Genomic DNA, 19488 nt, shown 5'->3' on the forward strand with positions numbered 1-19488 from the left:
CTTTCAAGTTGTTTACACCAAATTCTGACCCGACCATCTGAAATGGAGACTCATCAGACCAGGCAACGTTTTTCCAATCTTCTATTGTTATGTTGGTGAGCCTGTGTGAATTGTAGCCTCAGTTTCCTGTTGTTAGCTGACAGGAGTGTTACCCGGTGTGGTCTTCTGCTGCCGTAGCCCGTCTGCTTCAAGGTTCCACGTGTTGTGCGTTCAGAGATGGTGTTCTGCAGACCTTGGTTGTAACGAGTAGTTATTTGAGTTGCTCTTGCCTTTCTATCATCTCCATCCACTCTGCTCATTCTCCTGACCTCTGACATCAACAAGGCCTTTTGGTCCACACAACTGCCGCTCACTGGATAGTTTCTCTTTTTCGGACCATTCTCTGTGAACCCTAGAGATGGTTGTGCCTGAAAATCTCAGCAGATCAGCAGTTTTTAAATACTCAGACCAGCCCGTCTGGCACCAACAACCACGCCACGTTCAAAGTCACTTAAATCCCCTTTCTTCCCCATTCTGATGCTCGCTTTGAACTTCAGCAAGTCGTCTTCACCTCGTCTTGATGCCTAAATGCATTGAGTTGCTGCCATGTGATTGGCTGATTAACTATTTGTGTTAACAAGCAATTGAACAGGTGTGCCTAATAAAGTGGCCGGTGAGTGTATATCAAGTAATAATGAGCTCCAGCTGTAACATTAAAGTATTATGCATCAATGATTATTCTGAAATGGGCCATTCTGCATAGTGAGTACTTTTACTTTTGTACTTAAAGATTTTTGATATGATATTCAGAGCATTAATGTAGCAACAAACAACTGTTGTCAACAAACAACAGTGTCAGCACTGTTGCCGTTGTTTGCACTGTTAGAGCTGTTAGCTTCTAGCTGCAAGCCGCCGACTCAGCCATTGCCACGTCGAGAGGAAAAACGATATGCTCTGAATATCGAATTTAGCACCTTTCTGTGAGACTTCAGCGCAAGAATTTTACTTGTAAAAGTATTTCTACACTGCGGTATTACTACTTTAACTTGCCAGTTTATGCCGCCTTCGTTTTTTCAAGAGACACAGGTCTGATAATCTTTGAAACACACTTATTGGATTGGTGTGAAGCATCAGAAAACCTGAAACCTGTTTCAGACTGATGCTGTCTAAGACTTACTGGAACATTTGTAAAACCTTTTTTTAAATGTGTCTGGTGTGTCTGAGGTGCTGCCTGTGGAAACCATAGACTGCATGTAAAAAGAGAACATAGTCATTGTGGCATCAACCATTGGTTTGTGGACTGCCGTTTTGAAGCCTCAATTTTGCTGTCGCCATCATGGGTTACGGCCGTTGCCATGTTGACGTAGAGACGCAGTATACGGCTCTGGTAGCTACAGTGACCTGTCAATCACAGTAAGCCCCGCCCTAAAGCATCCCCTGCTTTATGGTTTATTTGACTCTAAATGGACCATCATTTACGAATTATTACTCATGTTCATATTTGTCTCTTTAAGGCCCCCTTCTAAAAAAAACACCTTTACAAAGGTTTTTCCTGGCGACAACCTCCGGTTCTGCAGAGTGAGGCTCTAGTGACCACCAGGGGGCGACTCCTCTGGTTGTATAGAAGTCTATGAGAAAATGACTCTACTTCTCTCTTGATTTATTACCTCAGTAAACATTGTGAACATGAGTTTATGGTCTCAATCTCTAGTTTCAAGTCTTCTTCAGTCCAGCATGACGTTCATTTAGTAAATGATGGTCCATTTAGAGTCAAACAGACCATAAAGTGGAGTATGCTTTAGGGCGGGCTTACTGTGATTGACAGGTCAATGTAGCTACCAGAGCCGTATACTGCGTCTCTACGTTACTCCGCATTCCAAAAATGGTAATCGGTTGCGAAAAAGCCAAGATGGCGACGGCGAAATCGCCAAACTCAAGGTTTCAGAACGACCAATGGGTGAGGTCACGATGATTACGTCCACTTCTTTTATATGGTCTAAGATATAAACAGCTCATTCTAAGATTCTAATAAAAAACACGTTTCTTATTTTCATAAGATTACAGACTAAAGAAAACACATTCATATTATATTCCATTTCTGCCAATAGATCCTTCTGAATGCTACACACTCTTCCTTTGATGTGTGCACAATACGTGAGGCAAACTGGCTTTAGGTCACACCACTGCTGCTGGACCAGAGCCATGTTACACACCAGCACATTAATCAGTGCTTACTTCCTCAGTCTGACGTTAATGAGACAGAACAACTCTTTCAACTTCAGCAGCAACACTTTCTTTTGTTTAATCATCATTCAGAAACACACACAAGCCAGATACTCTGTGTATGTGTAGGTGTGTGTGTGTGTGTGTGTGTTGGCAGCCATGTGGCTTTCATCAAAATTCAATTATCATACTGTACCATGCTTCAGAGGACACACACACACACACACACACACACAGGTCCAGGAAAATGCAGAAACAGGGAGTGTCTTAATAGTTTCAGTATGGTTCTTCTCACTGCCATCCGTTGTGTGTGTGTGTGTGTGTGTGTGTGTGTGTATTACAGCTTGTTATGATGTATATCATCCAAGGTCAAAGGTGGAATACAACACACCTAAGACACACACACACACACACACACACACACACACACACACGGTTGTCTCTCAAGTTTTCTTTTTTAAATTCATCGACATCCTCCTCTAGCCGTTCATTTATTACTTTCAGTCTTTTTTCCATCAAACATCCTTGAAAGTGAACTCAACAGATAAAAGTTCATGTTTGTGTTTTCTGTACCAAAGAAGATCAGACCCGAGTGGTGTGCAGTACTGCGATGCAGGATTAGTGGGTAAGCGAGGTGTGTTAAGCCAGAGTTTAATCTCTCAAAAGGTGGCTTTCTTTTACCCTGGCTATCGCCATGGTAACTTATGCTGCACACCTAACTTGTGTGACTATGTTTTTGTGATGTACTTTACATAAAAGAAAGAATAAGAAAAAAAAGACAAACACAAAACAACATACTACTGTAATGTAATTTACATACTTCTCATTTTAATCCAGAACACAATCTCTTCCCGACCTAACCAAGTGGTGTTGTTGCCTAAATCTAGACTTGGTTTTGTTTGAATTCACAGACAGACACCAAAGAAAGAAAGAGAGAAAGAAAAAAAGTTCATTTATAATGAAAAACTTAACCTGTAGGGTTAAATAAAAACCCTACAGGGATTTCCACGTTGCCTTTATAATGGGACAGTGTCAGACCTGAATGCAGGTCTAGAGTACAATATTTTCATGCAGCTTCAAGTTCACAGGGGGAAGAAATAAAAGGGAGGCATTGAGAGTGCAGACTGAGAAAATAAATGCGTTTACACAATCAGTTCATTTCTGCCACCATTCCTCTATTGCAACAGTGTTGCTTTAATCATGCTGTAATCATTTTTGGGAATCGTCATAGGCAGAAAGGCGGCACGCGATCGCACCGTTTTCGTGCTGTAAAAGACGCAATAATGACTGTACAGCATTAAGTGAGCTCAGCAGTATGTAGTACTGCTGCTAAGAGTTCCGTTTTAAAACGTGCACTAATCAAAAGAAGTTAAAAGATGTCTTGAGAGCCCAACCTGTTATCTAAAAACTGTTCTGACTTTGTCTTTAAACCAGACGGCAACCTCCGGTTCTGCCGAGTGAAGCCAATGACAATGTCTTAAACCTGCATTCTCTCTACTGACCACCAGGGGGCGACTCCTCTGGTTGTATAGAAGTCTATGAGAAAATGACTCTACTTCTCTCTTGATTTATTACCTCAGTAAACATTGTAAACATGAGTTTATGGTCTCAATCTCTAGTTTCAAGTCTTCTTCAATACAGCATGATGTTCATTTAGTAAATGATGGTCCATTTAGAGTCAAACAGACCATAAAGCAGGGTATGTTTTAGGGCAGGTCACTACCAGAGACACATACAGCGTCTCTATGTCACTCCTCCACATTCCAAATATGATAACTTCTGTTCATTGGTTGCAAAAAAAACAACACGACGACGACCGTAATCCACGATGCCGACGGCAAAATCGTCAAACTCAAGGCTTCAAAACATCAGTCCACAAACCAATGGGTGACGTCACAATGAACAAGTCCACTTCTTATATACAGTCTATGGTTTGTACAGTGAAGTTGGGGTTTTTACTCAGCAGCAGCAGCCTAGTGGACATTAGAGGAATCGCAGCTCAACACACTCCAGCTGAGGAGGATGTCGATTGGTCCAAACACCATCAGACTTTCGTGATTAATATTTGTGTTTTTGTTTTTTCTTAAATGTCCTTGTTGTGTTTTTTCATGTCCCTGCATGTGTGAGACAAAACATTTGAATAATAATCAACCCGGTTTATATTCTGGGTCGTTGATAGGGGGCTAAACACACACACACACACACACACACACACACACACACACACACAAACACACACGGTGTCGGCATGGGAAACACAGAAGGCATGAAATTACAGTTGCGTCGGTCGGAACGGAGCACAGGAGGAAAGTTTACAGATAAGGCTTCACGCAAACCCTCATCACACTGTGTGTCAGAGTGTGTGTACAGAGTGTGTTTGTGTGTGTGTTAGAGGGGGTGTACTAAATAAAGAAATCCCAGAGCGCTGGTCTTTCCCTCACTCTATAATCCCTGTGTGCTCTCTGTGTGTGTGTGTGTGTGTGTGTGTGTGTGTGTGTGTGTGTGTGTGTGTGTTAATTTGGACAGTCAGGCCTGGTGTGTCACCAGATAAGTCAGTTCAATATTCACACTCGGTCTGTCACTGGGTGGCACTCACAGCTCAGCTGCAAAGTGTGTGTGTTGTTTTCACACATTATTTAAATAAATACTCTAATATTTGAAAATAAAATTGTTTTCTCGACTCAAAAAGTGAAAAGAAGCAAATGTCAACACCTCAAGAATCAATGTGGTGATATTATATTTTATTAAAATGAAATGTGTACTGTGACTGAAGTTACAACAGTATCAATGCAGGTCTGTGTATTTGATTTTAATTACATTTTTACATGTGTGACCTCAGTTTGATTTTGTGATTAACGCCAACAAGACAGAAGGAAAGACACAAAAAAAAGAAATGGAAAGATAGACAGACACAAAAGAAAGAAAGAAAAAAAAGAAAGACAGACAAAACAGAAAGAAAGATAGACACAAAAGGAAGAAACAGGAAGAAATAACGACAAAAGAAAGTATGAATAGGACACCCTAAAACTAAATACTGAAGCATCATTTGTCTAAGAAATAAAATGAAGAACTCAAGGATGAAATACAAGCTCAGATATACCGCAAGACAAACGGCACGCCTCCTTATTCCCTATGCGGTTTCACTAAAATGCTTCCAGTAGTGCGAGACGTCACACGACCCAAAGTGACCGGAGAGACGTAAAGAAGACCCTCTCGCACACTTACAGGAAGTTGGAGAGTAGTCCTGTAAATCATGGTGAGTATCGGAGGAGAGGCGCAGAAGAGAGATTACAGATAGTGGAGGGGAGAGAGTCGAGATGACATGAGATAATAAGAGATGAGGGGATGAGAGGAAGAGGAGGAGGAGGGTAAGTTCCTCCCCAGGGGAGACATCGACCTGTCAGAGTAAATGTCTCCTCTGCAGGGACATAAAATCATATTCAAAAGATCATGCGCTTTAAATCCCGACCAGCTCTTCTGTTTGAAGAACCTTGAAGGAGACGAAGAAGGAGGGTTATTAGCTCTTCATCAGCAAACTCTTCCTGACAGATTCTCATCTCTGAACATGCTGTAATCAGAGTACTGAGAGGTACTACAGTATTATAAACACAAAGTACAGAGTACAGAGAGTACACAAAGTATACACTAAATAGTTATTTTGAAGTTTATTTTGAAGTTTCCAACATTTGTTTTCAGGATTAAAGTAGTTTTGGGTGAAAGAAAATCATGGTTTTAACTTCTGGCCGAACTAAGTTGTTCCGTTGTATACATGATTCTGTTAGTTTTGGTTTCCCATTGCAATGAGGCGAGCGCACTAAAGAGCTCTACATGACATACCTACGTTCTGTTGCTGTCAACTACGTGAGCTACGTCTGTCTATACTTGACAATGATCTGTTTAAAGTGTCGGAATGTTGTCCAACCAGGCGGCAACCTCTGTTTCTGCTAAGTGAAGCCGATGCAGAAGTGTATTAAAACCTGCATTCTCTCTACTGACCACCAGGGGGCGACTCCTCTGGTTGTATAGAAGTCTATGAGAAAATGACTCTACTTCTCTCTTGATTTATTACCTCAGTAAACATTGTAAACATGAGTTTATGGTCTCAATCTCTAGTTTCAAGTCTTCTTCAATACAGCATGATGTTCATTTAGTAAATGATGGTCCATTTAGAGTCAAACAGACCATAAAGCAGGGGATGCTTTAGGGCGGGGCTTACTGTGATTGACAGGTCACTGTAGCTACCAGAGCCGTATACTGCGTCTCTACGTCAACATGGCAACGGCCGTAACCCATGATGGCGACAGCAAAATTGAGGCTTCAAAACGGCAGTCCACAAACCAATGGTTGATGCCACAATGACTATGTTCTCTTTTTACATGCAGTCTATGGTTTCCACAGGCAGCACCTCAGACACACCAGACACATTTAAAAAAAGGTTTTACAAATGTTCCAGTAAGTCTTAGACAGCATCAGTCTGAAACAGGTTTCAGGTTTTCTGATGCTTCACACCAATCCCTCTAGCTGAATTAATATAGAATATTCCCGAATAACAGTTTCACCATGAAAAACAGGACAGACCAGCAGAGAGTTTTAGACCAACGCTTCCACACGGTTTCATAACTCTGACAAACAGAGTGCACATGCATGTGACTGCTGCTCTGCCATCGAGTTTTAGTTTGGACCCTCGCATTTATTCTGTTGGTATGTCAAGCAATTTCCTGTGTGTCTTGTCTGGGTTTTTTAATCGCGGCTGCAAACCCAAGTTCACGCATTGATCAACCACCAACAAACACACACACACACTTACACACCTGCTGGAAGCCTGCCCCCATTGGCTGAGCCCGGAGGTGGGTGTGGTATTGATCAGAAACACCAGCGGCAATTATATGACTTCACACTGAGCCTGGAGCTCATCACTATTCACTGTGGAGAACATACACACAGACACAGACACACACACACACACACGCACCGCAGTCACTCTTTGATTAATGCTAATTTGTGTGTGTGGACGTGGAGCGCCTTAATCCTCCTCTCTAATTGGTCTTTCATTATGGCTGAGGGAAAATCAGGAGGGCGTGTCCGTGGCCCTTTGTTAAGGTGGTGTCACGTTGTTACCGCGGCTCAATGTGAATGGATGAGGCGACCGGAAGGACAGCGCAACCGGGGAGACAAACGGACAAAACTTTACTTCATTAAAAGCTGGATGTTAAAGTCTAAAGAACACCAAGCTGGAAGTTTTTGGCCACAGGTGAGGAGCAGAAACAAGTTGTGAACATAACACTGACACATCATCACCTTTTAGTTCAACATGATCATTCATTAGAGGTAATGTTTGTGTCCACCTGATGAATGTAAGTCCAATATTCTCTCTCTTTTAGCTCTGGTTTTGGTCTCCACCAACACGAAATGCTCCGCTGTGTTCACCAGCTAGTCTCTAACTGTGTCTGTCTGCTGTTTTCTACTGAGCACAGTGTCTTTTCACTGGCCTGGGAACCAGACGAAGAGCAAATGTTTTATTTGTGTCTGGTCCCCACTCACTTTGGCCTGAGACGTGTATCCATCCTTTACATTATTGTTTACTTTATCCGTTGGTGACAATTGTATTTTCAATGACTTTTTATGATGTTTTATGGCCTTTACAAATCAAATTTTTTTTGTCTTGATATCACACGGCAAAAAAAGCGCCCTCATTTCTTTTGGATTTGTCTGAGCTTTCACACTGTGAATAAAGACGTCTGAACCAAGACAGCAAACCCTTCGACCTTGACAAAGGCAGCATAGGCCAGATCCACTTCTTCTGAACTTACCTTTCACAATAAAAGCCCTAGACATATAATATTTGCAGGCGACTATTTCACATTTTGTCTTGATTCTGTCGTGGAAAAGAAGCTGCTGTGTATGAAACACTGACAAAGTTTTGAAATAACCTGATATAAATGTCTGCCTGAAGTTATAAAACAGTACTAGTTTTATATTCGATTTTTTAGTTTTAACCAGTTAAAGTCAGATAAATAAAAGCTGATGATGCTGTTGTACATTCTCTTTAAAGCTCAGTTACGCTCTGCCTGTATATTCCTGCCTGGCTGTGTGGATCTTTCCTCTATCATTTCCACGGCTCACAGCACTGCCTGCAGCCACGTGTCCGTCAGGCGAGTCCTCACCTGGGGCCAGTGGTTTCCCAGCAGCACCGGCTCCCTCATTAACCCTGCCCACACTGTCCCGTCTGCTCATTATTCACTGGCTGCTGGTGATGCTGGTGTTTACAGTGCAGACGCCTCCACTCGGTGCTTTAAACGGTCCTGTGCAGAATCAGTGACATCTTTAAATAACCTCTCGAAAAGAAACAGCTTCTGATCATGAAAACACACCATTTTATTACCAACATGTCTTTTCATGTTTATTGTTGTTTCTTTGTATATTACTTTTCGGAATTTTATTTCTATTTTGTTTTGGTATTTTGTAATTGTCTTATCTTATTTCATTGCAGTCCTTTAAATGATTCATAGCAACAAGCTGCTCCCTGTGTTCTTCTGCCAAACGCATGCTAACTATTTTAGATATAAATCACATTAACAAGAACTAATAAAGCTGTGGAGAATCTCTCAGCCCACTCTGAGAGCTCCAACCCTCTACCCCATTTCCTGTACTGAAGACTACCTTGACTTATATTTATTAAGTTGCATTTAACATTTCAATATACTCTCATTTTATCAGTATTAATAAATACACTTTTACTGCCATTGCCAACATGTTTACTTGTTATTCTCATAAAGAAGTGGATAGTAGCTGTGACGTCACCCACTGGTTTGTTGAGTGTTGTTTTAGTGCCTTGAGTTTGGCATTTTGGTCACAGCCATCTTGGTTTTTGGATGTCGCCATCTTGTTGTTTTGCAACCAGAAGTAAGAAGAGAGGGTGGAGCCAAGTACAACCGAACGCTGAATAAAAACGTTCGACAAGCAAAATGTTACAAAGAACTATCATGAACTGAAAACACACTGCGGAAGGGTTAAAGTTGTATAGACGAAAAAACACAAACAACTCTTAGACCGGACAACGCCGTGGAAGTTGCCTGTTAATCACGGAAGACCCGCCCTAAAACATACCCTGCTTTATGGTCTGTTTGACTCTAAATGGACCATCATTCACTAAATGAACATCATGCTGTATTGAAAAAGACTTGAAACTAGAGATTGAGACCATAAACTCATGTTTACTTCTCTCTTGATTTATTACATCAGTAAACATTGTAGAGTCATTTTCTCATAGACTTCTATACAATCAGACTTCTTTTTGCAACCAGAGGAGTCGCCCCCTGTTGGTCAGTCGAGAGAAGGCAAGTTCAAGGCATGTTTCCAAGCGTCACCATCTTGGAACTTTATAGCACATAATACACACACACACACACACACACACACACACACACACACACACACACACACACACAAGTTACTATATCCTGACAGTAACTCACACTTAGTTGACCCAGAACTATCACATTTTTCCAGAGTAAACCTCTTTCTCAGCATCTGTACTGCAGGAAACTGATTCCAGTTTTGGTCCCTCTTTCTGATGCTGGAATTTCTAAAATGTGGCTCAGAAATGTATTTACAAACTAAATAAATTGAGTTTGCAGTTCTGAACATCACAGATTGGACAAACAAAAGTCCCATCAATGCTACAACCTGTACAACTTCCACTGAGACTGTAAGCAACAGCTGGTTGATGATACAAGTGTAACAGAGTTAAAAATGTACTTTATTGTTTCTTATTTCCAATTTGTAATATTTGAATTTTGTTTGTCAATTTACGATCCTTTTGAGTATGTGTGAATTTTATGTTAAAGAGGTATTTTCATTTAGCGTTGTTTTATTTTGTCGTCTCACCTCTTCTGTACCCGCTGAGCTCCCGTAGTCCCGTCCTCCCCTCACAATGGTGTTGGTATGGTTGAGGGAGCGGATGTACAGAGAGAGAGTGAGACCAGGAAGCAACTTATGTGTGTTATGTTGTCTTCTGCAGCGAATAAATGCTAGAAAAGCATCCTCTTGAGTCGTCTCCTTCAATGCCCTATCAAAGTCTGTTACACAAGCATGTTTATTATGTTGAATTTGAACGATTGTGGAAGCATGTAGACGTAAAAAAAAGGTCAACAAAGAAGACGGCACAGGTGTGTCATTCAAATTACACAGAAATATTATGGATTAAAGATGGAACAAAAAACCACATGAAATCAGGGGATAATTATTCTTTCTAATTATAATTTATTCTTTCATCAAATATTTAATTGTGTCATTGAAGCTGTTTAAATAGATTGTTTCAAATGAGCTCTCATCTTGTGAGGAAAGAGCCTGGAAGACGTTCAAATCAGGGACTAAAAAGTCTAAAATAAATACCCACAATTGTACATCTTATCTTTTGACGTTGTCATGGTAACGTGATATGTTGCAGCAAAGTGCTGTCCCATTCGTATTTACACCATTTCAAGCCCTCACAGTCTCTCACACTCAACCATTTAACAGGGGACGTCAGTAAATCCCTGAGGGTTAGGGCTCGAGGCCTTCGGGGGGACATTAGGATTGGGCCCTCCTCTTCAGACTGTTCTCTGCTCTCCACGTCCTGTCGTCCCTACATCCACCTAACAAGGAAGTGAACTCAGCTGTGGCTTAGTGTGACAAAAGGGCGGGGCTAAAACACATCATCCACCTGCCTGAATCTTCATCAAAGATCCTAAATTATCCCAAATTACTGCTAAATAATTCGAAGGAGTTTTGATGGTGTTGAGTGACTGTTGAGGAGGAGCTAAACTCAGCAGCATGAATTCATTTATTAATAGTTGTGTTGCCCCATGCAGTTGCTCTTGTGGCCCATTGCTGTAAACGTCCTCATCTCCATTTCCTCTCATCTGTTCCATCTTTTTTCCTCCATCATTGCATTCATTTGCTCGGTCGATGGACCTGAATAAGGAAGCAGCTGCTGAGGAAAGCCTCATTACAAACGGGATCGGTCATGCATACATAAAGCCTGGTTCTTGGTATGTGCACAGGTTTGTGTGTTTTGTGTGTGCGCGCTGGAGATTTAACAAGTTACCCAGTCACCATAATTGATGGTTTAATGGTTTAATGGCTTAAAGTTGTATTTTAAAGGAGAAATCCACTGAAAACACTTTGAGAATCAAGGAAGAGCTTTTATGGATACTCTATGCTTTTCCTTTGTGACAAATAATTCCATTTCCATCATTATCATTATTATTTGAGTTTTAGTGCTTTGTATTATTCTGCAGCTGCCATGTCACAGCCTTGCAGTTCAACTTCTTTGAGTTCATACACTTTTGAACTGTACTGATACAATTTGAACTGACATGTTGACTGCTCTCTGTGCTTACACTTCAACTGCTTTATGAGCTTAGATATCAACTGATATTCCAACCAGGACTAAAAATGCTTCAATAGCTGCAGCTTCAACACCTTTCAGTATTTACACCATTGTATTTACCTTTACACTTGCCACTTCACAGCCTTTCAGTGCATATGTTTAAACTTCTTTGGGTGCGTAAACTGCAGCAGTCCCTTCAACTACTTTCAGTGCTTATGTTTCAACTGAATCGTACATTTCATTAAGTGACCAGACATCTAATTTTACAGCTTTCTCTATTTTTAATGACCTTACTAAAATAGATTTTTAAGGTATATTGACATCATACCTGCAACATCACCACAGTTTTGATGTCCATACAATATAGCACAGACATGAAAAAAGTGATTATTTATTATCACTCAAAACTTCCTGTTTCAGTTTTAATATAAAACTGCATTAAAAACGCCAAATCATGCTACAATTTTACTACTTTTAAATTGTCACTTTTCAGAAGCAGATTTCATTATGAGAAGACCAGCAGTGATTTGCAATTTTTTCAATCATCATTGATATTATCATTGTTATTATTACATCCTGCCTGCAGAGTTATAGGGTGCGGTTTTGTCTCAAGTTCAGGTTCACATTCTGACCTGCTGACCTTTAGCTTGTTTGCTGTGGGGGGCATATCAGGTCACGCTGTGTGTTAATGTGTGTGTGTGTGTTGTGGAAAGGCGATGCCTGGTGTTGGCGGCTGGCTGAATTATTCACGCTCCTCTGCGGTCGTCTCCCTCCCTGAAACCTGAGAGGAGAAGGTGAGGCGGGCTCCCACCCTCCACCGAGCACACGGGGGAGAATCTGAGCTCAGCCGACAAACAACACAACACACGCCGGCTGTGGGGGAGGAGGGTGGAAGACAGAGAGAAGTGGAAACTCACCGGGAGAGACGAGAAGATGTCTGTGGTTTTGCTTCTTTAAACACTTTGACGGTCACACACAGAGTTACACTGATATATCGGTCTGTCAATACAGGCTGCCTTCAGTCAGCCGTGTGTCCATCATGGAAGAACAATGTAGATCTGTCTGTGAGTTAATGAATCCTTCACTCAGGCTGTAAACACACAGCTGCAGAAGCTTGTCCTGTCTGTGGACTCATCCAGTGAACAAATTGTTTCCTGATGTAGATTATTGTCATGCAGTGTTTACTGTCACGTAAAATAGTGAACTGCTGTATGGCAGCACTTAAGTGAAATTAAAGAGCTGTTCCAGCATTTTGCTAACATCATAATATAGTCCTCCGAGAGACATAAAAGGCGGAAAAACATCAATTTGAGGAGGGTCAAAACAACCAAACTAAGAGTCTCCAGTCATGCTAGCATCTGTGAAGCTGCACTTGCTTTGAGCTAAATGCTAACATCAGCATGTTAACATGCTCACAATGACAAAGCTAACATGCTAATATGTTGCAGGTATAATGTTCACCTAGTTCACCATCTTAGTTTTGCATGTTAGAGTGCTAACAATTTGTTAGCAGTAAACACAAAGTACAGCTGAGGCTGATGGGAATGTCAACAGTTCTGCAGGTATATTTGGTGATAAACCAAAGTATTGGACACATTACAGTGTTGACGTGATCACCAAAGTTATTAAAAGGTAACATGAGACATGAAACTAACTAACTCGTTTATCCCTGGTTTTCTCTCCTTCAGCCACAAGAGACTGGTGAAATCCCAGAAATACTTGAGCTGTGAAACAGTGTTAGTGGTATTCAATACCACACACACACACACACACACACACACACACACACACACACACACATTTTCTGTGTGCATGAGGATGGCTGACATCAGCAGATCTGGCCGGATTAGAGCGAGAGTGTTTCTGTTACGACGCAGATCAAACACAGATTGAACACTGGAAGCAGCCAGGGACAGAGGTCTAACTCTGCCTGGATTATGGGGAACATCACACACCAACAATCTTTGAGCTCCACGGAGAGGTGGGTGGGATTACATCAGCCAAGGTATCAAGGTGCAACAATCCTGGGAAAGCATCGCTCGAAACGTATTGTGGTTAAATTAATTTCCCTGGGTATCTGCAGTGTAACTTCAATGTCTTTTAATGTTTACTTGCACATTTCATGCACTTGTACTCAGTATATTCAAATTAATCTTATACCTGATATTGGAATTACTCTATCCCATGATTAAGGACTGTGTCTTTAAATACAAAAATAATTCATTGACGTAGAATCTGAACAAAAGCTACCACATAAGATCAAAACCTATCAGGGTAATCTGTGGAAACAAGACTCAACTCAAGCATGACAGCTTTTTTTCCAAACTATAGATAATCTCAAAATAAAATTCTGCCACAACAGGCCTCTCTTCTTCGTTCTTGAAATGTTAAATTCTGGACATTACGGCGCTGGACGACACATATAAATACACACATGAACACAAGGGAGAGACAGCCAGAGAGACGGTCGATAGAGCATTAGCATCTTTATTTTTTTGTCGTTGTTGCATAGGAAATGCACATCTTGCTTCCAGTAAATTGAGTCTGCGTGGACATGGAGTCACTAATGGGGCCGAGAGTGATGGGCCAACACTTCACCAGTTGAACAGAAAACAAGTCGGAAAGGGAAGAACATAAAACAAAACAGAACAACAAAGTGACAGAAGAACTGACAGTCGGAGAAGTCAGTGCAAACCCACAGCTTCAGAACACACAGAGGAAGAACAACAATGGCGTCGGACACAACTAATGGAAACTAGTTAACATTGAACAAAAGTGTAACACCAGATCGTGGACCGGTGCGACGTCGGCGGCGGCAGCAGAAAACACCGCCCTGTCCCATAAAAGAGTTGTAGAGGCACAAGGTTTAAGTCCGTTCTGGGTGAGGAAGAGGGTGAGGTCGATGGTCAGGTGGTGATGGAGGAACCGATCCGGTTGTGGTCAGGATGATGCGTGTCGTCGGGTTTCTGTGGTGATTTGGGCAGTGAGAAGGGGGGGATGATGGAATGCGTCGTGAATGTGTGACTCAGACTGCAGCGGGACGGGATGCGCCTCGGCGCCCCCCTCGGGGGGTAAAGATAAAGATAAAGCTCTCCTTCCTTCGAGATTGTCGTGGGTTAGCTACAGTTAGCATCGCCTCCAGAGGGCTGGACGAAAGGCAACGAGAAAATGCTAATCGACCTGATCGATTTTCCGTATTTGCGATCGGCTTGGATATTCAGAACATCAACAGGCTGGAAATGTGAATGTGGGCAGTTCTGGGCCGTCGGTAGAAAAAACGAATCCCTGGATAGTTTTCAGCAGGATATTTGAACACAGCGACGGAAATGACGCTAAGAGTTCTACTCTATCCTGAAGGACCAAAGTTTTCGCGTGTTTTAGTCCATCTACTACGGATTATGTTTACTGCCAACAGTTTTCAAAGCAGGCTGCTTTGTTTTGTACTTTTCATTGAGTCAAATCATTTTCAATTATTTTCTTGGAATATATACATGTCTTGGAATTTCTGTACTGACATTGTTTCTTTGAGCTATTGGCTAATGATCTAAGCTAATACTTATTGGCCTGCTTGATTTTTCAGCTGGGCTATTTGAGGACTTTGAAGAAACACCTCTGAGTTAAAGGGGTGTGAAGAAACTTAGATGTCCTATCAGAAGTAGTGGAGAAAACACTCGCCTATACAAGAAAGATTTGGACAATGCAAAACACTACAGCATGCTCTGGAAAATCTTTAGCAGTAAAGCAGAACCACTTGCAACATCAGTGGCATTGTCCTTTAGCAAAACAGTCTGGTCATCAACAAAGTTTGTCATCCCAAAAGTTTTCTGCCCTAAAAGAGATGCACAAGTCGAAGAAACTGTTTAGTTTCAAAGAGCCGAGCCGCATCGACAGACTGCGAGTCGAACACAGAGAGAGGAGCCACTGGAGGTGAGCTAGACAAGCTGATCGACCCCAGCTGGCCTGGGACTGGGAGGAAGGGGGGGGGGGGGACAGAGAGTGAGAGAGAGAGGGGGCAATCTCCCAGGTGCCGGCTACCTCTTTCTCTTTCTAGACCTTTCTCATCCTGGAGGAGCGGGCGGCTCGTTTGAAGTCCAGCCGAGGGAGACGCAGCGGAGGCTCGATGAGGAGGGAGGGGGATTCTGTCCCGGATAGTGCTGAGCGCTGCAAAAAAAAGGCAAAGGCCATCGATTCGGTCTCCTGCAGAAAACTGCCTGGGGAGGAGGAGAAGAAGGAGGAGGACTCACCCAGAGGCCTTGCAGAGATTTCTCAGCCTGCTGGTCAATGGACACGAGGGGTAAGGGAGGAGGGGTTGAAGGAGGCCAGACCAGCCGGGTGTTTGCTGATGTTAAAAGTTAGCTGGAGATTGTCGGATTTAAAAACAAAACCCCGCGGGGCAGCGGCAGTCCGCCGATCGCCCCGGGGCAGTCATCATGGTGGCACACTCATCAGATCGATGGCAATAAACCGACACATGGTAGAAAACCAGGTGTTTGGTGGTGGTTTCATGTTGGGGATGAAAGACCCATGTGTGAGGATGGACAGATGAAGGAGGTGAGCAGAAAAAGGTTTGAGGCATACAGGGAGAGGCAAGAAAAAAAAATAAAGAGAGGAACCAAGAACAGTAACATAACAATCTGCATTTTGTAACTTTTTTTTTTCTCATCGTAACATTTTACTAGGCGATTATGGAAGAGCATGCAGTTATATCTTATGATTATTGTACATTAGCTATAATCAGAGGGGCCTGACAGACAGCAAAGGCTACTGGTGGTCAGAAATTTCAACAGTTACAAACAATTATCGTATTCAGTATTCAGAAGAGCATTATAATACAGGTTTTCACAGGCACTACATTTGATCTTTTTCAATATATCATGTAATATGCTGGTTTGCTTTTATTTTTCATTTATTTTTCCGATTTTGTCGTCTGACTCGTTCGGTCCGTGGAAGCTGGGATCTGGAAAACGGAAGGACGGATCGTAAAAGAAGGCAGAGGCCTAAGTGTTTCACAAAGTTAGATACCAAAGTCCTCGTGAGCGAGTGCGCAAGAGCGCACGTGAGCCACGTGCATGTGTGGATGTCTTGTTTCGAAGTCAGTGCATAGTTCTCATGCAGATTAGACTGCTATGCTTTGATACGTTGTCGGGGAAGCATGATGGTGGTAAGTTTTCCCAGCTCGCCTCCTCGTCACTGGCTTGATTCAACACTTAGCACCGTGTGATGGTTTTGCAATAGGATAAATAAATATCTTTGCAAAGGAGCAGCGACACCATAATTCATTACAGTTGAGCGCTGGAGAGCAGCTTCAGTGTTACCTGCCTCCCCGTCCAATGACTTTCCTTCATCTCTCTAAAGTGGTGCCATTTATACTCATTTCCACGGCTCGTCGTGCTGAAGGATGTCTTCCTTCTGCCCCGCCGTTGCCGAAGACAACAACTGGTTTCGACTTGGGTTTCGAGCGAATGAAAAGCAGCTGGAGGGCGGATTTCAGGTGTCACTGAAGCTCTCCCCTGGTTTCTTGAACGATTGTTCCACGAGTATAGGCTACTGTACGTTCAGCATTGCCATAATTCACATCCTCGGGTCTCTAAAGTGATTCAAAGTACATGGGTGGATGAAAAACACTCTGGTCTAAAGCCTGAAGAATTCTGCCCCTCTTCACGTTCAAGCCGTTCAAATTCGATTACTTCCCGACCCCATTCCAAAAAATGGCGGACTCGCACAGCGGTCCGGTCTGACGGGTCTGTCTCTCCGGTGGTGGTGCAGGGGGGGTAATCTCAGCTCCGGGAGAATTTGGACAAACGTGAAGAACAACAAAGGCCCTAGCATTAAAAAGCTCCGCCTTCGTTCAACCCTGTTTCCTGATGGAGCGGCAGAATTCCTCAAAGGCAAAATCCCCAAAAAATCAACTCTTGGCAGGGAGGGGGTGGCGGAGGGGAGGGGAATGCAAGCGCTCTTCTCCTGGAGGTTTTTTTTTAAGACAGCCTTTGACTTTCCAGCTCGCTCATATTGCTGGTTGGGCAAGCTTTGGAGTTCGCTATAGATTCAGGGTGAGCGGAGCAAGCTGCCGCATTCATCGGGCTGTTATGAGCTTAGAGGGGTTTGTCAGATTTGTTCGTCAATTCACGAGTGTCTGACCCCGCTGGTGCGAGTTAGGAATACGCTGCATGTTGGTGCAGCTGGTTGTCGGGCACTCTCTAAAACTTGGATTTGATTTGTGTGCCTGCCGTTAGTTTGGTGGAGGAGATGAGCACGGTGTATAATCGGCTTCGCATTCAGCCTCGACCGTACCACCACCACCACCCAGTGAGCTGGAAGTTGTTGCTCATTTTGCATTCTTCCACTATTCGTATCTATCTATACACTACACACCTGAAACGCATCTCACCTTCAGTCACAAAACCCAAACAAACACGTGTCCACTTAGATGTCCCCTACCTTAAAAAAAGAAAGCCTTCTGCTTGTTCCAAACATTCAAACCCAGGATGCATTTTATGGTTTCACCATTTCATCAAATGCCAACATTTTAGAATCCTTGAACAATATTTTATACACATTTCCCCAAAATGCCATAGAGTTTTTGGTATCCTTGGACTTGCCGCCATATTTTTGTGGGTTTGAAAAAAAGTTTGGCCAGACAACATGAGTTTGAAAGGATGGAGACAGTTTGTCTACACTGGACGTGTCTCAGTCGTTCAGTCTCCAGGCTGGAACATGTTTCTCAGGGCAACATGCACGAGGGTATATAGACGTTTGTTTCGCTGTTTCTTTTATACTTATATGATTTTTCTTTTCTGTTTAGAACCCATAGACCCACAAGACGTTCTCGAGTATCTTTGGAGAACCTTAATCTACGTCTGGCAGAACAGATATGCTTCAGTTTGACTCAATACAGCTGCAAGTCTTATTTTCCCCATACTTGCCTGTGCAGCTACACTGATTGTATACTGGGTTGTGTGAAAGAATTCAGTTGATTAATCAATACGTTGCTCTACAGAGCTATTTTGATAATGGTTTCAAGTGATTTATTTAAAGCAAAAAAATATTATGGTCTTCTTCTAAGATAGTAGAGTGAACATCTTTGGATGTCTTGCTTTGGCACCATCTGGGAGCTTGCGATCAGCATTTTCTGCTATTAAAGACGTTCTAAAGACCAAATGATTGAACGATAATGGAGAATGATCAATCGACAAGGAAAAAGATTATTGGTCACGGCCCTGGTTGTGAAGATGGACAGTAGAAGAACACATCCAGTGTAGACCTTGATGGGCGCCTAAAGGAACTGCTGCTACGCCAGTTTAGACGAGGTACGAGCGTCACCTCAAGATATTTATTGAGGTAAGAGTCAATATATCTCATTGTGATAAAAGCTGTAAAACTGGAGGGGAATGCAGGAAATGAGCAGAAACTGATCGCACCGTAAGTCCTGGTCGTCCCGGTGACTTGCCGTTCCTCGGCCGATTATCTGCTGCATGAATATGATGCAGTGATGGAGCAGCAGTGGATGTGCGGATGGACGGAGATCAGAGTGGACCTCCAGGCTGAGGGAGGGCTGGAGGAGGAGGAGAAGGAGGAGGTGATCTTGTGGGGCAGTGAAGAAAGAAACAGATGGAAAAGAAAAAGAATCATGTTGCATAATCAAGCTGTTTATTTTCCTGCATGGAATGGTGAACACAAAAAAAGATGCCTAGATGCATTTATAGTAGGGGCATCCTTTGGCTGGCTATGTCATTGTCTCCTGCCTAAAACTAAATTTTTTAAAAATGCATAAAAAAACGCTTGCTTTTCTTTACCAATTTTCCTCAGAATTACCTAGATGTAGCTTCATCAACACTGATGCAACAAATAACCTTCAAAACATACAGCATACTGTAACATCCATTTACAATGGTCTTATCACCACAGCGCCCTGC

Source organism: Pholis gunnellus (assembly GCF_910591455.1).
Source record: "Pholis gunnellus genome assembly, chromosome: 4".
In the NCBI taxonomy this organism is placed as follows: domain Eukaryota; kingdom Metazoa; phylum Chordata; class Actinopteri; order Perciformes; family Pholidae; genus Pholis; species Pholis gunnellus.